We start from the raw sequence: 20,402 nt of genomic DNA, 5'->3' as shown, positions 1-20,402 counted from the left end.
ATGTTTAGGATGTTTAGACATGGTGCAGGATGAACATGTACTCAGTTTTCTCCCCATTGTGGTTAAGTTCCCCAAAACAATCAGTTATTGCCAAGGGAACAGTGGCTGTCTCTTAAAGGATTGCCGGTGGAAACGTGGATGACACGCTAGTGAACTGTTAACAAAAGGTTCAGTACGGAGCAAAGGAGGAATGTGGATAATGTCTGTTGGCTGCGTCTTGGACTAACTTGATGTATATGTAACTTGCTTTCAAAATTGTTCAAGAGATTGAGTCAAGTTATGTTTGTGACAGCTGATCAGTCTGGCAGTGAATGTTTTGAGTATTCTTAAATAGAATATAATTTTAAAATCTCAAATCTGTAAAACTATTTCTGTGCTGCAATTATTTATCTCTTGCTGTTGGTCTCATTTGGATTCACAAGGGACTGTGCTATGCCAACAGTCATCTGTACTGGCTTTCAAGGCCGTGTCTTTTTATTTCGTGACCTAAGAGAATCTAGTTAGGAGGTACCAACTCTGGAGGGTTTATTTTTAACAGTACTTGAGAGATCACAGCATGTTTTGTGAGCTGGGACAGAGCTGAGAGGTTGAGAGCTCTGAATCCATAAACATGGCAGAAGGTCGAACAGGGAGTGCTGAGTTAAGCCGTAAGCCATCAATAAATCATTCCACTAATCTTGAAATTGTCTCATCTGGAGGAGGTCCTTCTTAGAAATGAAGAATAGTGTTTGGTGTGGGAAGTCAAACTCATGTTACTCTTCTGTCTAGCTTAAATAAACAATTGCATTCAAAAGAGAGGCCCAGTTCATCACCTATCTGGCCATGATTGGCAAGTTACCATTCTGGCCTTCTAAGAGCTGGCTCTAGAAGAAGCCCTTAATTGAAAAGTTGTTCAGGTATAAAGTGTAATTTCATAAAGCCACTGATTGCTTTTTTTTTTTTTAAAAGTTCTTTTTTTTATCCCAAGCTCTTCTGAGGGTTGAGGTGTGACTTAGATGTAGTCAGTGTCTTGATAAAGCAATAACAACTTCATTTTCACCACTTAAAAATCTAGAATTTTTCTAAATGAGGAGGAAATGGAATGAATTAACTAAGAATAAAAAAAATCAGGAACTTTGACAGTGGTTCAGGTGCTTTGCCAAGTGACCTAGCTTGAAAAAATACGGTTTTATTGCCAAGGAAAAAGCAGCTCATTTATGAAGTTGAAATGAAAAGGTTTTTAAATGCCCAAGTATTAAAATATGGGTGCCAAATGCAGTTTTGGCCAGCATGTAAATAACACCCTGAAATCTGGTTTGAAACTAGTTTTTGGGTTTTGGTGCTGTCACTTGCTACCTTGATCATAAATTGTATGTTTTGGATTTTTTCCCCTGCTTGTTCCATTCCCCTTCTTTCCCCAGGAAAAAAATACTTGTGTACATTTTTATTCATTTTATATGTATGTGCTGGATAGCCAAATTCTCCTTTATATTACGTCTGGAAGTTGGAGAACTAGTGATGGAAAAAATTGTACTCCAAATTTATTTGAATTATTCTTTAGATTTCTTCTTTGTTTAAGATTGATTTTAATATCTGGAGAGTATTTTTAACAGTTAGCAATAATGAGTAGAAAATACAAGTAATTTTGGAGTCAAATTATTTACATAGCTTGCATTCTCACTTGGGTACCTAAACTCCACTTTTCCAAGAGCAAAGCTGAAAAGCTGATTTGGCAGGCTTCAGAAGCATGAATTGTAATATTCCATACATGTAAAGTTGTAAGGTGGAGCTTTTGCTCACTTAAGTTATGAAAGGAATTTATCTTAATATATACAGTCTGTGCATGTATCCTTGAGATTTAAATATGAATGTACAAGCTTAGGTATCTGGAGATAATGCTTTTGCTCAAAACTTGTCCAAAGTATACCAGGGAAAAATTATAGTCTTTTTTTTAAAATGCTGTGTTTTATCTCTAGTGGGATCTGAGTGTAGCAGAGATGTAAATCCACTTGATCGCAAAACGGCGCACTGGTGAATCCATTATTGTCCCTAAAGAGTTTTTCTGAAACCAAGCGCTTACATGTATTTGCATGTAGGATGAAATACAAACTAACAATGTATTGATATGTCTGTATCTCTCAGGTGAAAAGTCAATGCATGGAAATATAACCATAACTTTTTTTTTCAAATACTAAAAATGGTTAAATAGGGGATTTTTTTTTTTTAAAATTAAATTTCTAATCTAGAGGCAAGAGTTTAAGGACAAGGTTTATCTTGTCTGTGCCAACAGTAAAGTTAGAAATAAGTTTATCACCTTGATGAGTAAGTAGTGACTGAAAAAATTTCATATCAAGGCTCTAGGTACAGTTTAACAGGTAGATACTAAAAGCTGATGTTGAATTAAAAAACCATACCACTTTGGTTCAGATCAAGGGACTTTTTTCCGTATTGAAAAGACATCCCATAAAAATACCTTGTTTGAAATTAGAAATTTTTATGTGAGATGCGATGTTTCCCATCAAGGGCACAGGAGTTAGGACTCGGGGTGGGAGAGCACGCTGGCCACATCTATTGGCTGGGTGGTGCCTCCACTAAGATAAAATATAGGAAAGAATGATGCTTCAGGCACTTTCATCTACCAGTCTTACCATTGCCTTTGATATTGCCTCATTTGGTATGGTCAGTTGTCTTCATCAGAAATGAATTCAAAGTACTATAGGGGAAGGCCAGTTATAGGACAGACTGGGAATTTCGATTATTTTCTGAGAGAAGCTAGAGCAATCTACTGTTTAGCGGACCAAAATGTTCTTTGAGAGGATATAGGATTGCTTTATGTAGGAATATACTTGCAGGAGTGGAAAATGTTTATTTAGAAGGATACTGGTTGAAAGGAATCAGTTTAAACCAGAAACTAGAAGGCTGCTTGCTGTCCAGGGGATGAATTTTTAAGATACCATTCCCAATATTCCAGGTTTTTACCATTTTTCTTTAACCAGAAATTAAAGGAGTCTGCGGTGGTTTGGTGATGGTTTCTGAGGACTCTTTTGGAATAAGCCTCATGGATACTTGTTCCACATGTGCAGGGATGGACCCAGCACTTCTGACTTGTTAGTTCAAAGTCTCTGATCTGTCAGACTAAAGTGAATCAGAATTGGAGACCCTCATGTTGCAGTGTCCTGACCATTGAGCTGGTGAGGGGTCTCATAAAATTGTTCTCCTTCATATGAAATACTCAAAACTATCAATGACATGAACAGAGAATGACTTACTAGTGAATGATAGTTTGAATATTTACCTGAGAGTTTAATTTCACCAGCACAAGACAATGGATCTCAAGATACTAATTTAAAATAATTAAAATTGAAATAGAGGTGGTTGGTTCCCCCCCCCCCCCCCCTTCTCTGGCATAAACAAATGCCTTCCCCAAATTTCTCTTACAACTCAGCAGTTAATAAGAATTTTCATCAAATTAGCTGATCATTTTGCCTTTGCAAGACTCAGTCATTTATTATTTGTTGTTGCTGCTCTTGTATCATTGGACCATAGAGAGACCATGTCTTATTTTGTTTGGAATTCCTGTGGGCAATATAAAATATTAAATAGCCTGACTATTTTTACAGTTATTGCTGTAATTACGTTGTTTATTGAGAAAATGAAGATTTCTGTTGCTGCCAATTTTTCTAGATCACTTTCAGAGGGAGAAATAATAATTAAGCATAGTTAAGCCTAGACCTTTAAAACAAGTCTTATTCAGCAATCCTTGAGAAACAACCTTATCTCCATGCATAGTGCTATTTTTCTTTTGTATGAATGAGTGACTTCATGTTTGAAATTGGCTTCTCTAAAAATCATTCATTGCTTGATAAGGAATTTAAGAAATTTAAATAGGGGTGAATTATGCTGAAGTGTGAAGATGTCAACCTCAGTTATGTCTTCTATTCAGACTTTTTTTATTGGGTTTTTAAGAAGTCTCTATAATGATTTTGGAGTCTTTAACATCAACTGACCACAAACTTTTTACAAATGTGTGTGGGTTTTTTCCACTGCCTAATGACCCTATTAGAAAAATGTCAAGTTATTTTGAAATAGAGCATTTGAGTTGTCCAGCAAGCATACAGCTGAAGTTACGGGTAGTTCAGAAAACATAACGGAAAGCATTATTCTGCAAAGTCAGTTATAAGAAGCAAGCTGGTTCTGTTCCCAGCCTTACGATGTAGGACTCAATAACCGAACTGATCCATCCAGCACAGCAACCTGCACTTGAGAAGGCAGGGCAAACAAGTGAGCCACGCGCAGGCAACAAAAGAGCTTCGTCACGGGGAGAAACTTTGAACCCGATGTCGGAGCTGAGGGTCCCAGGTTACTGTGCGCCAGCTGCGAGCGTGCAGCCTGAGGTAGCCGCCAGCCGTGCTGGAGCGGCCATGGCCGGGAGAGGGGCTTCCAAAAGCTGTTTTTGCAGCCTTGAGCTTGAAGGCGTTCCCTGCAACTTCGGTACCCATCTGTGCAAGAGTCTGATAGCATGGGAGACCGAAATCTTCGTTGTTGATGCTTGCAGGCTCTGTGTCGAGGCACTTAGGTACTGATCTGTGGCTGTGCTGTAGCAGGCTGGTAGCTCCCATGTTTCTTGTTGCTGTTTGGAGCTGCTGAAGAGCCCTTTTAAGTTGACCAAAAATATCCAGCTGTTTTCTGGTCACTTGGGTTAGATGTCTGGTGCAGCAAACATTCATTGTGATGATTTTCTATTAGAACAATAGCCTTGACGTTTGTGTGCTACTTAATTTATCCTTCTCTAAAAGCCAGAGATTTGTTGTTGCAGTTTCTCTGTGTGCTATGATTTCCTCGTGGCCAAAGTCTCCCTTGTCCTTAGGACCCAGGTAAATGGGCCACGTGGAGGAAGTTGTACAAGAGTTTAACTGCTGTGAAATCACCCTGTCAGCAAGAGCAGGAGTTTGGAGCATAAAGCATTTGTTCTATTAAAGATGCTTATAGAGCCCTAATATATGTTTGATAAGTGGGTTTAAACCTGCACGAGTGCAACTGGCTTTATGAAATTCTTTACCTTTGCTGAGGACCCTCCCACCAGTGTCCTGGCAGCCTCCTGCTGTCTTTGGAATCTCCTTCAGAAGGAATCCTGTATTTGCCTGGTGTAATGCACAGCATAAAGTAGGGGACCCTCTTTTCACTAAAAGTAAGTCTAAATCTCCTCCATGACATTCTTCAAATCATATAAATATGTTCAGTAACAGCTATGGACTTTCAGGTGTTTTGCTTCAGCTAAAAATTAATAAAGAAAGGGAGAATTTGTCTTCTGAACCTAAACTTTTTTGAGTGTGCTTAATCAAAAGACTTTAAAATGACTCTGTAAATTAGATGGATTTATTGTTACAGGCTTAAGGCTAGAAGTTGTATGCATGAAAGTACGGGGCTAAAAGTGGTCAGCACTGTTAAGTGCATTTATAGAAATTTATAACACGCTTGTGAGCATACCATGCAAACACGTTTTCTTCCACCTCCCAGTATACCGTTAATCGTTCCAACTTTTGGCTTGTGGAACTTCTTATGAAGTCAGATTTTCCCGGGAGCAGCGCAGCTTCTTTCACTCTCGCTGGTCTTAAAAAGACTGCTTAAAGCACAGGGCAAGACCCAGACCGTTTGGGACGATGATATCAGGTCTCCCTCATGCCTCTGTCTCTTGAATCCAAATGTGACATAGGCATTTGGCAGCACAACTCGAAGGATCAAAATAAGCCAGATGTTGAGTGGACAGATCTTTGTTTGCTAGCAATCAAGTCTCTGTTGAGCATGCCATTGCAGCTCAGATTTCCATGTCTGCTACCATTTACTTCATTTTGGCTCATTAAATTGACAGCTTTTAAAATGAGAAAAGGTTGAGGGGAGCAAAAGTTAATAGAGAAAGCTGTTGTATTGTCTGTCCACATTTACTTTTTAAAAGTTCCAACCACTGATTGCATTTAAGGCATACTTCTAAAACTTTTGCTACTCTCGGTGCTGTAAAGTAGGTTGCTTGTTACATTCTGTGAACATGCACGTTGTTTTTAAGGATTGTTTCAGGTAGATTTATGTGCACATCTGAGCCTTTTTGAGAACAACTCCCTAGATTTTTGTGTGTAAAAACTGGACCCATAGTGTGAAAACAAGGGGGGTAAAAGCCTAGTGCTTTTTGACAGGGCTGCTGTTTTGAAGTAATTCTTTTCTTTTGTCATACTGCGAACCCCAATACCTCTTCACATTTGGAGCTTCTGTTTGTTTATTTTTGTTTGCTACACCCGATAGCTAAGTGAGAAACAGTCCACAAATCATAACAGTTCTCTACATCTGGTGAGAACCAGTGGATCAAATCATGCTGTCCAAGCTGATGCTAACCGATCAGCTAAAAAAAAATAAAAAAAAAATCTCCGATATAAACTTAAGCATGCTGTCACATACAGCGTTCTGTTCCCGCTGCCTGACTTGATGTTACACCGTCTTCAGACAACTGGTAATGAAAGGTGATGTAATGTTTCTGCCTGACGTGGTCTGGCACTGGTGTAGCTGTACGGCGTGTAGCGGGGCTATGGGGAGCCTCCCATGGCCCCTGGGAGGTACGACCCGAGCAGGTGGGGGGATTCACAGTAGCCAGCTTTTGGAACTGACTGGAACATGAGAGCTTTCAGAAGGCCTCTGACTGCAAGATGTGGGTGAGCTTTATTAAAATTAAGGGCCTTCAGCAAATCCTAAGTGGCTGAAGCAAGGGGCATGGGTTACTGGAAAAGAAATGTGTTAAATACTTAAAAGAGTGAGTAAACATGTGGGGGGCTAGTGATGGATTTAAAATGCTCTGCTACCACAGGTGTTCTTTCTAGTGCTTTGTAACTTTGTCAAAACTTCAGGGAACACTTTCTGTCTTCTGGTGGACACTTTGTGCGGTATTTGGAAAATGGGAGGGAGAAGGAGGAGAAAGAGGAAAGGGCACTTGGAAAACTTGAGAGTTGCTTCCTGTGAGCTCGACAACCCGGGTGTACGCATAGTCTGATGCAGGGATGGGGAGCAGCCCCAGCTGCATGCAGCAACAGTGTGTAAATGAAACTTGACACAAGCAATTGCTCTGTTCTTGAACTCTTCTTCTGTCTGAGGCCTTTTCCTCCAATACCTACATTTTCTTCATTTTCTACATCTAGAAACATAATGTTTTTAAACTTCTGGCATTTTGTAACATGGGTACCGACTAAGGAACGCATTTCCGGATTGCTTTTTACAGTCTACCTGCTAAGCTTATACTATTTCTTACAGCAGTTAAAGCTACTCTTATTGAAAGGCAGGTTACGTTAAAAAAATCAGAGATATTCTGACCCTACAATCCTCTCAACCATCACACCTTCATAACATGTCACCCAAATGCCTCATCTCAGTTTCGATGTGTTTCCCTTAGGAAGGGTGGACTTAGTGAATAACAGTTTTGGTTTGGGGTTGTTTCCACACCCCCCCATTGCAAATGAATAACCTTGTCTTTCCAAATGTCTTCAGCAAGTGGTAAACAAAAACCCAAAAGTAAAGCACCTGTTGGAAAGCACAGAATATTCAAATTCAGATTGAAATAGTGTTTAAATAGTAACTTTCTGTTCTACTTAGAGATTCATCACAAGAAAATCCATGCTGTACAACCCAGATAGAGTTATTTAGTGAAAAGCCAGAGTAGGCTCTTCTTACACCTCTTGCAGCCCACCGTATTGTGGTAAAAGAGGGCTGGAAGGTAAGGAATTGCCTATTCCAGCTTTTTAGCAGGAAGCTCACTAGGTTTTCTGAGGCTGCAGTAGAGATGTTAACAAGCTGATCTACAGATGTGCTTCGGTAGGAAAGCCTGAAGATGATTTTTCTCCAGGAACATCTAGTGATGGAAAAATTGCTTTGTAGAAGGTCAAATGTTTTAACAGCAAGGTTAAATAAGTGCAGAAACTCAGGCTTATATTCAGTGGCAATGGCTCTGGATTGTCTGGGACCTTTATTTTCCTGAGGAAAAAGGATAGTATTGCATGCTGCTGGGAAAATTGCTTGCATCCCACAGATTTTAAATGGAGTGCATGCTTTGTTTGCTTAATGTGTACCTCCAAAACATGGTTCATAACTTCCTGTACTACCAAGCTTCTAGAAGTAAAATGGCTTAAGCTGTCATGCATGCATGCTAGAAGTATCTTAAAACCTGGAATAAATATTTTGCTCTTTCTTCATGAGGAATATTCTGTGTGGCAAAACAGTAACTGATGCACCTTCTAGTTTTTACACTGGCCTAATATCAGAGCAGGAAGTTCATTCTGGGTGGGATATGCAGTATTCTCTAGCAGCTTGTGTCTGCACGGGATTTGACAAGAAGTTATATGCATTTTTTTCTTAATTGCTTTTTACCTGCTTTTAGAGACACTTTTGATGCAGACAGATACTTTAAAGGAAGAATGTTTGAGAGAACTGCTCTGTGCTGAAATGTAAATGAATATTTTTTTTTTCTTGAAAAGCATATTTTCTTGACATGTTCCTTTTCTTCCTTTTCTGCCTGTTCCTGTGTCTTTGAAGGACCAGACATCGGTAACTAGACTTCTGGCTATCTGCAGTCAGTTCTGCCATCAGCACGTGTGTATCGTGCTGTCGCTTTGCCCTCCCCTACAGTTGTCCCCACGTGTCACCATGTCAGCAGCAAGCACTGAAGCTGTCTGGATTCCATTCAAAGATTTGCAGGGCCTAATTTGAAGTGCAGTGAAGTGAACTGGAAAACCCTGCATTGGTAGAAGGTCAGGCCCCCTGAAAACTGGTTTCCTGTTAAATCCTATTTAGTTTTAGCAGGTCTCACTGCAAAAACTAAGGAACTCCAGGATGCAACAGCATTGTGAACATCAGTATAATAATCTCAGTGGTGTACTCTGGACTCTGGTTCCTGTTCCCCATGTTGTATGAGCAAGGAACTTTGAAAACCATGTTGGCTTTTGTTTTTTGAAGATTGGAAGCTGTGCCAGGGAGAGTGCATATGCAGTCTAAACTGAATCAGTTTTGCATTGGACGTCTGATGGCTTCAGTGGAGTTGTTCCTCACTTAGTGAGCACTGTAAAGCTTCATGTTTCACAGAGAAAAACCAACAGAACACACTTAAATGTGGTAATGCAGAGGTTGTAGTGTTAAAAAGAACTTGTGTAGCCATATATATAGATATGAAACTTAAAGTTGTATCAGCATTTGCTGTTAGAGGATTTGCTTCCTGGCACTGTATATAAATCACATTTTTTAAAAAAATCAGCATTTAAATGACAGTAAATTTCAGAGTCTTCTAAAACTTACCAGTTATTTCATCATATAGGTTTTTTCTATCCTGTCAAAATACATTATTAAAGCTAAAAGTCTCAAAATCTTCAAAGTGAATATGGAAAAACAAGCCCAACCAGCCAACCCTCCTTTCTTTCCTCCTTCAAGTCCCAAAGACAACAGAGTTGTGGGTTTTTTTTGTTTTTTTTTTTTCAAAAGGCAGAGGATGTTTCTGGAACTACACCATGGAAGCATATTATAAATATATGTGTATTTTCCAATGATCATATTTCTCTCCTGAAGCTGTAACACATTCTTACAGCGTAATCAGTCACAAGAATGACCTTTAGATTTATCGGAATTAAATTGCTTTCAAGCAATTAACAAAAACACATGAATTGTAGCATTGCAGCATGAATGAAAAGAAAACAGTATTTTTTTATGTCATTTTAGTGCAGCTTCAGAGCATGTCATGGTCAGTCACTCAGGCAGGAATAGGTTTGCCTAGTCTGCCACCTTTTTAAACAAGTATTCTCAGAGTTTTGAGTATGTTTAATGCTGTTTATATTTTTCTCTTGTGTTTGTACACAAGATTGCAATGTATTATGAAATATCGAAAGGGCTCTGTTTGCGTTTAACAGTGCTATCAACAAGTCTTCACATGATAGTAAAACAAAGTCTTTCAAATTCAGAGGTTGTGGTTTCCCATTCAAGAGATCATATTATTTTAGCATTGTGTTTATAATGCCTATGTGCCAACACCTCTATTGTAACCTGCTCCACCCACCATGTATTTTATAACTCGGCTTTTAAATTCTCTTCCTAGTTGAAACTTGTTTTAAAAAATGTCAGCTCGAGCAGATTTTCTTAGTCATATTTTCTCATAAAGGATTCCCTTAATTTTTTTACAGGGAAGCTTTTTCAGGAATAATAAACAGTTTGACCTGTGGGTAGGTACAGTGTCTGTGACTGACTGCCATGGCATATATGTATATGCATGCAGCTAATACAGAATCTAGATGGAATATAAAATAAATGCATAACACCCACACGCACCAAAGAAAGTTTAGCAACTGTAAGATTTGGTTCGGTCTGCAAATGATCTAAAGCAACCCTGAAAAGTCAGATTCTGCCACCTACAATTTAGCAGTGTCCCCGAGCATGTGGTTTAGAAGCTGGAGAATGCTTTACAGAGTGTAATAAATGATTTCTTTTTTTTTTTTTTGCGGGGGTGTGTGTGTGTGGAATTTCTGTGAAACTAGAACTGAATCCAAGAGAATACAATGCAGAAAGAAAACATAACTCTGAGTCAGGGAATAAGGAGATGAAGGTGAAAAGCTTGAAGGAGAAGAGGGGAACAGTGGAAAAAAAAATTGTACTTCTACTATTCCATTTTTTCCTGCTGAATTTGCTCTAGCTTTATCTTATCATGGGCCTTGGGAATTTTTTTTTTTTTAAATTACAGTCTTAGGCTTTGGGACTCTTAAGAGAGGGAATCTCCGCTTTTCTGTACCTATATATATACATGGTAGATATATGTCATGGTTTAACCCCAGCTGGCAACTAAAGCCCCACGCAGCTGCTCACTCACTCCCCTCCCTGGTGGGAGAGAATTGTAAGACTGAAAGTGAGAAAACTTGTGAGTTGAGATAAAGACAGTTTAATAGGTAAAGCAAAAGCTACATGCACAAGCAAAGCAAGACAAGGATTTCATTCACCACTTCCCATGGGCAGGCAGGTGTTCAGCCATCCCCAGGAAAGCAGGGATCCATCATGTGTAACAGTGACTTGGGAAGACAAATGTCATCACTCCAAACTACCCCCCTTCTTCCCCCAGCTTTATATGCTGAGCATGACACCATATGGTATGGAATATCCCTTTGGTCAGTTGGGGTCAGCTGTCCCAGCTGTGTCCCCTCCTAATTTCTTGCATGCTCCCAGCCATCCCACTGTTGGTGTGAGAAGCAGCAAAGTCCTTGGCTCTGTGTGAGCGCTGCTCAGCAACAACTAAAACATCCCTGTGTTATCAACACTGTTTCCAGCACAAATCCAAAACATAGCCCCGTACTAGCTACTGTGGAGAAAATGAACTCTATCCCAGCCAGAACCAGCACATTATACTACCACACTGTACTTCCCTGACACAGAGAAATGTTCTTCTCTTGAACTGGATTTGTACAGTGTAGAAAAATACCATCAAAGCATGGTTGGCTCACAGGCATTTTGATGACCTCCTACCCACTTGGCATCCCTAGGGAGTTAAATATCTTCAGGTTTCTAGCTGGAATGTTATCTCCCAAATCCCACAAATCTGTAAACATACCTTTGCATGAATACTGAGGATGCAGAATTTGGGAATGCCCATCCAGATACAATTCTGAACCTGCTGCAGAAATGCAGAATCTCAATGAGCTTGATCATTTACTTTTGGTCCTGTTTCAACTGTAAACATGTATTCTTATACCTCACTAGAGCTCTCTTCTGTGCTTTGTAGATGAACTGTACTGACTCAATGTCTGAGGTTTAAGCTAATCAGATAATTTGCCTGCCAGCTTTGCCTTCCTGTGCAGTACCTGGGTGAAGCTTTTAAAGATTTTTACAGATCCATTTTCACTTGCCATATTTTTAGGTTCTGATTTTTATGCACAGTTGTCGTCTGTGAAAGGAGCTATTAAATAGCCCCTGTAATTCCCAAATTATTTAATTTTTTATTGTTGCACAGAGCCTTGACCTAATTTACTCCTTGCAAATGCCATATAAACCAGAAGTTCTGCCATATATTTACCTTTCAGAGAAAAGTAAGAGTGAGAATATCATTGTGGAAGATCAGATTACCATGCAGCTCTCAGCAACTTATTGGAAATTTAAAATTATCTAGAGCATAGAAAGAGACATGGAAGAGGAAGGTTTGGACAATCTGGAAGGAAAAAGCATATAATCTGGTGTGTAACTTACAAACAGATGTGCATTTCAAGTGTGAAAAAGAGAGAAATGCTGTTTCCCTGCTCCAGCTGGAGAAATATGTAGTATAGGGGCCACATTGACTTAAATTCTCTTCTTTGCACGTGAGCTGATTCTTTCTGAACAGGCAGTGATTTGAGTGAGGCTGTAGTATGAGGATGTGGTTTCTGGAACACTTGTTCTGCATGGCTGACTGATGGAATAAGTGTTTTAGTAAAATCATAGAACAGTTCAGTGTGGTTTAGTTTTGGTTTGGTTTTTTTTCCTTGCATCAGGAGTAGGTTTGTATCTAGGTACTGCGTAAGTGTGCTCTGGAAATTGAAAACTGGCTTTTGTTTTTAAAAAGGTATGTGTGTGCAGATCTGTCCCTTTTTTAGCTTTGCTTTTTTTTCCTTTTTTCCCCCCTCTAAAAGATAAAACCTACATCAGTAGCAGAAGCAGACCTTTACTTTGTTGAGAAAGGGTTGGAACACACGTAGCATCAGAAAGTCACTTCAGCATCCTAATTATTGGAAATGAAATGTCTCTAACATATAGGCAGCTGTGGACCCGTATACATTGTTTTATAGATCCAAACAGGTGAACAGATCCACTGAAGGATGGAGAGCATGGAGTAGCCATACCTACTTTACAGGAAAAAGACAAAAAGGCACAAAATGTATCAGTGCCTTTGAAAGAATTTCTCTACAGTATGCTATCCCTTTGTTAATGGTGGAACAGACGATCAAATGACATTGTGTTGAAGGAGGTTTTCCTTGATTTCTGTTCAGGCATTTTCCCTTTCCCTTCTACCCTCCTCTCCCTGGCCTCAAACTTAAAATGCTGTAAATTCTTCTGTGTCACACAAAATACATCTGAAGAGAGAGATGATTATGAAAATGGACTCTACTCTCTGGAGAGAGCAAAAATGTGGTGTTTATACTTTTGAGGTCCCTTTCTCACATGTTCCTTGTATCACCTGCACCGAAGTTACTTTGTGTGGTGAATTAGTAGAAGTATGTGCCATGTTCATCTGCCAAAACAAGAGCTATTCATCTTACCAAAAATGTAGATTTATACCATACCTTGAACATGAGATTTGAAGAGTTTCTCCTCTATTCCTTCCTAAAACTTTCTAAATGTTCTAAAATGTTTCATTTTCTGTTTGACTGATGCTGTAAGTATTGAGTTGATGTTTATATCAAAATATCTACTGTAACCCCGGTATTCTGGAGCCTGTCTGATGACTGAATCTGTGGATTGTTTTATTCCATGCAAAACACTTTTATTTATGCTTCTGGTGCCATTTTATTGACCAGACACCTAATATGTTAAGGTCTTTCTGTAGTTACTCAGTTTGGCATTCCTCCTTACCTTATTTAAATACCTTACTTTTGTCAGCAAATTAGGTCACCTTATTGCTTACTCCCTTTTCCAGGTCACTTATGAATATGTTGAGCAGCAAGGTTCCTACAACACGGACCTCTGCCTGTTTCTTCTATGCTGTTTCTTGTCTTTAGTTGATGTGCCTTGTCTATGTAGTTTCTTTAAAAGACTTTGGGTAATGATCTTGTTAAACGTCTTTTGGAAATTCAAGTTGACAGAGTTGCCTTTAAATTTAAAACTGATTGAATTCCTCAATTTTTTTTTGCTGTATGATGATCCTTGCAGTCAACTTCAGTAGGTTGGCAAGGCAGGCATTCTCTTCGTAGATACCATAGCAACTTTTCTCTGAATAGAATTAGCTGACATTGGCATTAATGCTATCCTTTGTCATTTCTTTCTATATACTCTCTGTCTAATAGTAATATGTGCCTAAACATTATCTCTTTGTCTAATGTGAGGCTTACAGGTCTGTAGATGCCACTTTCATCACAAATCTTTTTTAAAAGTCATTTATGTTTACACACCAGTCGGAGATTCCAGCGGTTGGGGTTTCAGAAACGGGGGTATGCATAGATTTGTATTTCTGTCGAATGAGAAAATGACAAAAATGACTCACTGAAGGCTTGATGGTTTGCCAGAGTTCAGAATGTAAAATTCTTTATCATCCTGATGTAGCAAGTATTCCTGTTATATGCAGAAATGTAAACATCTCAATCTTTTCTTTGGTATCAGAAGATTTTAAGCTAACGTAATAGTTCATTACTAAATACAAATGTTTGTCACAGTTGTGTAAGGTATGATAATTTAAACTTTAGATACCCTATGAGGGCTAATATATAAACAGCTTTAAGAGAAGCAGTCAAAGATTACAAATACATGAAAGCAGTTCTGAATCTTCTCTACAAGAGAAAACTTCCTTTTTGTAGGATTCTCAGGGTTTTTTCCCCCTAAAGGGTTCTCCTTCACTGTGTTTATTTTCCTGTTTTCAAAGTCCATTTTGTAGCAAGGCAAAGTAGCGCTTGCACCAACATGTAAACTTTGGGAAGGCTGTAAACATGACTCCACTGTAACCTCAGCTGATGAGATAAAGGGGATGTGCTTTACAAATAGCTAGACTGGTAGTTGCGTCTAGTAATTGAAGCTACTCCTTGTGCAAACGCACAGATTGTACTTCTTCAGAAGCTAGATTTTGTTCCATCCATAGAAGCAAGGAGGCGAATATTTTCCACTTAACTGAAGTAATATGTAAGAGCAGGGAAATAAGGATAGACTGGTAATTCTGAGTACTTTCAGTGCTGGAAGTCTGGTAGAACTGTTTGAATATTTGGTTTATTGCACCAACTAATGTAGAAGACGGAAACAAATATTAAACCTGAGTATGTGAAAATCCCTTTTGGAGTATAGGGACATTGCAATAGTGGTTATATAAAAAAATGGACACGATTTGCCTGTGACTATATTAGTCTAAATCTGTAGTGTGTGGAGGGAAAAAAAAAATAAATTCACAGTAGGTGTTACAACTTGAAATTTCTTGAAGGAAGGCAAGAAAGCGTAAGCATGTGAAGAGAAGATTGCTAAAGCAGCCTGATTTTTGTTTTCCTTATGGCCTTAACAAAAAAGGCTATATGAGACATGATGTTTAACTTCTATCACTTAATTTCATTAAGGCCAGAAGAAAGAACTGCTTACTAGTAAGTAAATGCTCAGTATGTGAAGCAATCTCTGAATGGGGGTGGGTGGTAGTGGGGACACATGGAGCATGGGTGGTGAAGTCAAAGAACTGGGTGAAGTCAAAAGTCCAATTTTTTTTTCTCAAAGTAGCAGCATGGAAGGTGGGGAAAGCAAGGTAGATTGGTGCAATTGTGATTTACAAATGCCATATGGGAACAAATTATTTGTATTTGGAGAATAATAATATTAAAAATAGCTGTCACTTGTTTGATCGAGTAGGTTTTTAAATTTTTTTTACAAATCTGGTACTTTTTTTTTTTTGGCCAGAATAGCATGTCTAATGGACAAAGTAAAGCCATTGTGAATTTGACAAGGCTTTCAATGCTCTCCTACAAGAAAGTGTTCTCTAACTAAATTAAGGAAATGTGGATGGTGGGTTTTTGATTGAAAAATTTGATCCCCAAAATAGCTTTTGGTGATATCAACCCAAGAGGGGATGTTAAGGTGAGGTCATACCTGGCTGCATTCTGAACTCTCTGCTGATTTCATTAATGATTTAGGCTGATGGAGCAGAGAAGATGCTATTAGACTCAATAGCTTTATTTGGGAGGAGTTGCAAGTCTTAGGAAGACAGAATGAGAATGGTCTGGACAAATCAGAGTGGTGATCTGTAATCAGAAGATGAAGCTGAAATAGACACAAAGATTTCCACTTGGGGGTGGGGAGTAGAAAAGAAGAATTAATAGAAGATGCAGAACAATTAGTTTTCCCAGTAATAATAGTAATATGAAACAACACTATTGCAGAGAGGATCTGGGGCTTATGCTAGATGTTCAGACATAACAAATACACATGATGGAAGAATTAAAAGGCTACCATATGTGAGATGAGGAACTGATTATCCTAACTCTTCTGGTGGTGACGATGAAGTCTCAGCTGAAAATTGTATTTTAAGAAATGTAGACTAGTTGGCAAGAGTCCAGAGAGGAACTTCAGTAATGAACACATTGGAAAACATGAGCTATGAGGAAAGACTGAAACTTGGAAAAGATTAAGACTAAACAAATTGTCAAGGATAGATTAGCATTCTGCTTAAGTGAAAGAGCAGAGGTAGATGGTTTCTTGATGTACTTTTTTTAGTCCAGCATTCCAACAGTGGTAGATTCAGCAATAGCCATACCCTTATGGCAGCAGCTACTTGAATAGAGTGAGTGACTATGCAAAAAGTGAGAGGAGAAGTAGAGACAAAGTAATCGTCACAGGTTTTGCTATGTGACCTTGAATAAGAAGTGGATATGAAATTCATTTTTCTTAACCTCTCAGGTACTGAGAAAGTCTCCAAACCTCTCTAAGGAATGGTAACGCTATATCTGTTAGATCTTGTAGTTGTTACAAAAATGGCAACTTGAAAACACAGCCACACTGTGCAGAAACCCCCTCAAAAACTGGCTGCTAGTGTTAGCTTCCTCCACCACCTGCTTGCTTCTGCCCACAGCAATTTTGGAATGCCCTGCATGCAGGATGTAACTCCAGATGGTCCCATGCATGCAATCTGTTCAAGTATGTGAGTTCCTACTGTTGGAATAAAAACGTGAAGCAAAGTCTGAAGAGAATATTTTGTTCCTTGTCTTTTGAGGTAACATGCAGACTCTTTAGATAACATCAAAAAGGGAAGAATGAACTTTGCCCCAGTGCAGGGGTTGCTATCAGAGATTTCTGTAATTGTTCTTGATACAATTTAAAAACAAAAAAGCTTTAAAAAATGAAATCTCTAAATCCAGCATTGTTGCACGTTGCTTTATTTAGAGTGAAAATAGAATTAAATTGAAATATGCAAAATTAAGAATGAGACTTTTTTTTCCTTGACTTGAGAGAGATTCCTACTGTTCTTTTTGGATCCACACATAAGACGTCTTCTTTTGACTTTCTCTTTTAAGGAACGTGCTTTTATTGATACACTGAGAACACATAAAAAATAGTGTAGAAACTGTGTAAAATGCAGAAATAGTTTAAAACTTCTAAACAGAAGCATGTGGAAGTATCAGTAACCTTCATATTCTGAGACAAGGATGGACTATTTTTTGCAGACTGGGGTAGGGATTTCCTGAAATGTTCCTGGAATGTAATTTTGCTGGGGTTTAGCTCTTAGAATAAATACCACATCAGTGAGCAGCGGCAGAAGCGTAGCTGTAGTTCCCAAGGTGTGTGTGGTTGAGAGTTGCGTGAGAATTCTTCTGTTTGCCAAGCATTGTGGAAAACAGTTGTAGTAACATAGAAAAATGTGAGAAATGTGTGTTAGATGAATGACTGAAGACGTGGTAAATGGACAAGGCAAAGAGCCTGAAATCCAGGATACGGATTCTTAGTGTCATTCTCCTGCAGCAAAAAAATTAGTAAAAGTGATGAAATTTGATTATTATTTGATATTTAGTGGTAATCATTAAATTACAGAGAAAGAAAAAAAATTGTACTACATTTAAGTAATTGTCCTCTTAGATTCCCTCCCACTATCCCCTGTAATTTTATTAGGAAATGGAAACTGAGTGGCTCAAGTACAATTCAATTTTTTTTTTCTTTACTAACATAGCAGTAATTTGCACATACAGAGCAAATTCACGTAAGGATTCTGGAAATGTTTTGGGTTTGTTCGAGGTTTTTATTATTATTTAATTTACTTTTGATTTAAACTTAAGTCAGAACTGTAGCACCTCTGTATTTACAGAATTAGTTTTCGTGATTCTCATCCTCCGTGCTGAAGTTACCAGACAAGTGACTATGAGTGTTTGTACACATTCATTATGCATTCAGATGCCAGTGCATTAAGTTCTTCAAGGGAACACACATGCAAAATGGAAGATCTCAGACTAAATCTCTTGTAGACAAAAAAAGAAACCCCAAACCACTCAAAATCTCCCTTTCTAATCCACAGTCTTTAGAATTCAGCTGCAAGTCTTATATCCTTTTCCCGTTACTTCTTGCAAAATTGTGAATCCTGGGCTTTTAAAACTACTTCTGAGGCATGTGTTCATGTAAATTGTGTAATTGCTAGTTAAGATGATTATTTACACTTCTGTAACGACATCTTTTGAAAGTGGTTGTTGGTGGGTTGGTTTTTTTTAACATTGTTAAAAGATGAAGTATTTACAGCATAAACAACTCTCAATCTATGCAGAAACTTCCTAACAAACCCAGCCCAAATGTTGATGTTGTAAGGGATTTTCACATTTTTAAAGCCTGTACTGTCCAATTTCCATGCCTGGATTTACAGAGCTTGTTGTTTACCTATCCAAAGACTTTTTTTCTTTAATTATGGTTATGGATATGGGAAGAACTTCTAAGGAATCCAAAGTCTCAGTTATAAAGGAGGTCTTGTTTATTTCTCCCTTGTCCATTTAATTCTGGGATCACAGATTTTTCACGTGAACTGTCAGTTATTAACTAGCCTTCAGAATTAACTACCAAGTTGCTTGGAAATGCCTAATTTTTGCGGAATATTTTAATAATGCAAGCTATGGTGAGACCAAAGGTAATGCTTTTTACCATCAGATCCTGTTTTACATCAGTGATGATATCTAGAGATAGCACCTTTGTCAGAATCTGTTGTAATGTGATGTGTCCCTGAAATAGATATCTTGTTACATTTGTGGCTATAAAAACATCTCATTAAACGTGTTGTGGTCTGCCAGACTTGCACATAAGAACTTCAGGAGGAGAGGAGGAAAATTTCTTCTAAGCTTCTCGTAGGTAACTTGAAAATCAAAGAGCAGATGTCGCTGCATTTCAAGTAATGGAAAAAGTAGGTAGAAGTTGACAGAAACTTTTGGAGCTCTCAAACCCAGCTCATTGAGGAGGGTGGTGTGGGGGGATGCCCAGTGTTGGCTAGTGGAAGCTGTGGATACTCGTCTCTAATTAGGTATTCCCCATGCAAAGCATGGGGAGATTTGGGGATCCAAGAAGCCAGCCTGATGAATGGGGGAGCTGCTTGCGCTGCCTTGGTTAGACACATCTAGACTGGTTTACTCCACTTGTTGTAGGCTTCCACCATCTCAGCTCTTTTTGGTTGCCCTCTGACTTAGGGCCCAAGAACCTCTTAGGCAGTAGAAAGATTCATTTGTTTCCTTTATTGGAAGCAAAAATTGGTAAATAAGTTACTGTTTTGCAGCTTGCTTTTCAATCTCCCAAATCCCGAGAACCTAAACTACCCTAATGAGGATGTCTATGCTTATGCTACATGACTTTTGATGTCTTTGTGTGGTCCCTTTCAATACAGGTGGTCTGCCTCTGGCCCTTCCTTGCAAGAGCTGGCACACATGTCCAGAACATCTCAAAGGAATGGGACTCGGCTCCTGTATGCTTGAGAAAAGTACTTCTAGGTTTTTTGACTCCGTATTTCTGGTCAGAGCAATTGAAGTCTGTGGTAACATTAGTGTTGAACGGCAGCTAGCAGAACATTTAAATGCCAGAAGTGGTGGGGTTGAGCAGTAGCCCTAAGCAACCGTAGTTACACGTAGCCTCAGCAGTCTGTTTGCCCCTGTTAGGCTGCCCAAGGATGTGAGAGGGGATCTGAATTTGTGAGAGCTGATGTCTAGGTGCTTCTTAAAATCTGGCTGGTTTGTTCCAGTATTAACTCTCTAGTCTACTGTACTCTTTTGATCTTTAAAAACACAATTCCCTGATCACTTTTGACCTCTGGCTAATATTTTTAATGATTCAGGCTTCCTTCTAGTGCATAAAATCAGTATTTAGATATGACTAAACATATAATATCTATGTGATAAAGTGTGCTATTTGTGTAGCCTAAGTGGCTGATATTTGTGCCTGTAACGTGGGGCTTTTTTTCTTTTGTATCCTTGATGTTTGAGACACAATTGGATTAGATTTTCACTCTGCCTTTCTGAACGTACAGTGAAACGGTTGGGTGTGATTTTATATACGTGTTTTACCTGTTTATTAGACAGGTTCATTAAGTGGAATCTTAAGAAAGCTTTTTATTTATGATGAGGAAGGGTTTGATATCCTACAGTCAGATAGGTATTAAAAAACCCCACGTGTGGAACCCAGGGAATTCACCTGTTGTGCTAAAGCTCTAGATATGATCACTGGGTGTTCTTGCAAGATACCCATAATCAATCCGTGCTGTG

This window comes from Balearica regulorum, chromosome 3, assembly GCF_011004875.1.
Source record: "Balearica regulorum gibbericeps isolate bBalReg1 chromosome 3, bBalReg1.pri, whole genome shotgun sequence".
In the NCBI taxonomy this organism is placed as follows: domain Eukaryota; kingdom Metazoa; phylum Chordata; class Aves; order Gruiformes; family Gruidae; genus Balearica; species Balearica regulorum.
This window is presented reverse-complemented; position numbering follows the sequence as displayed.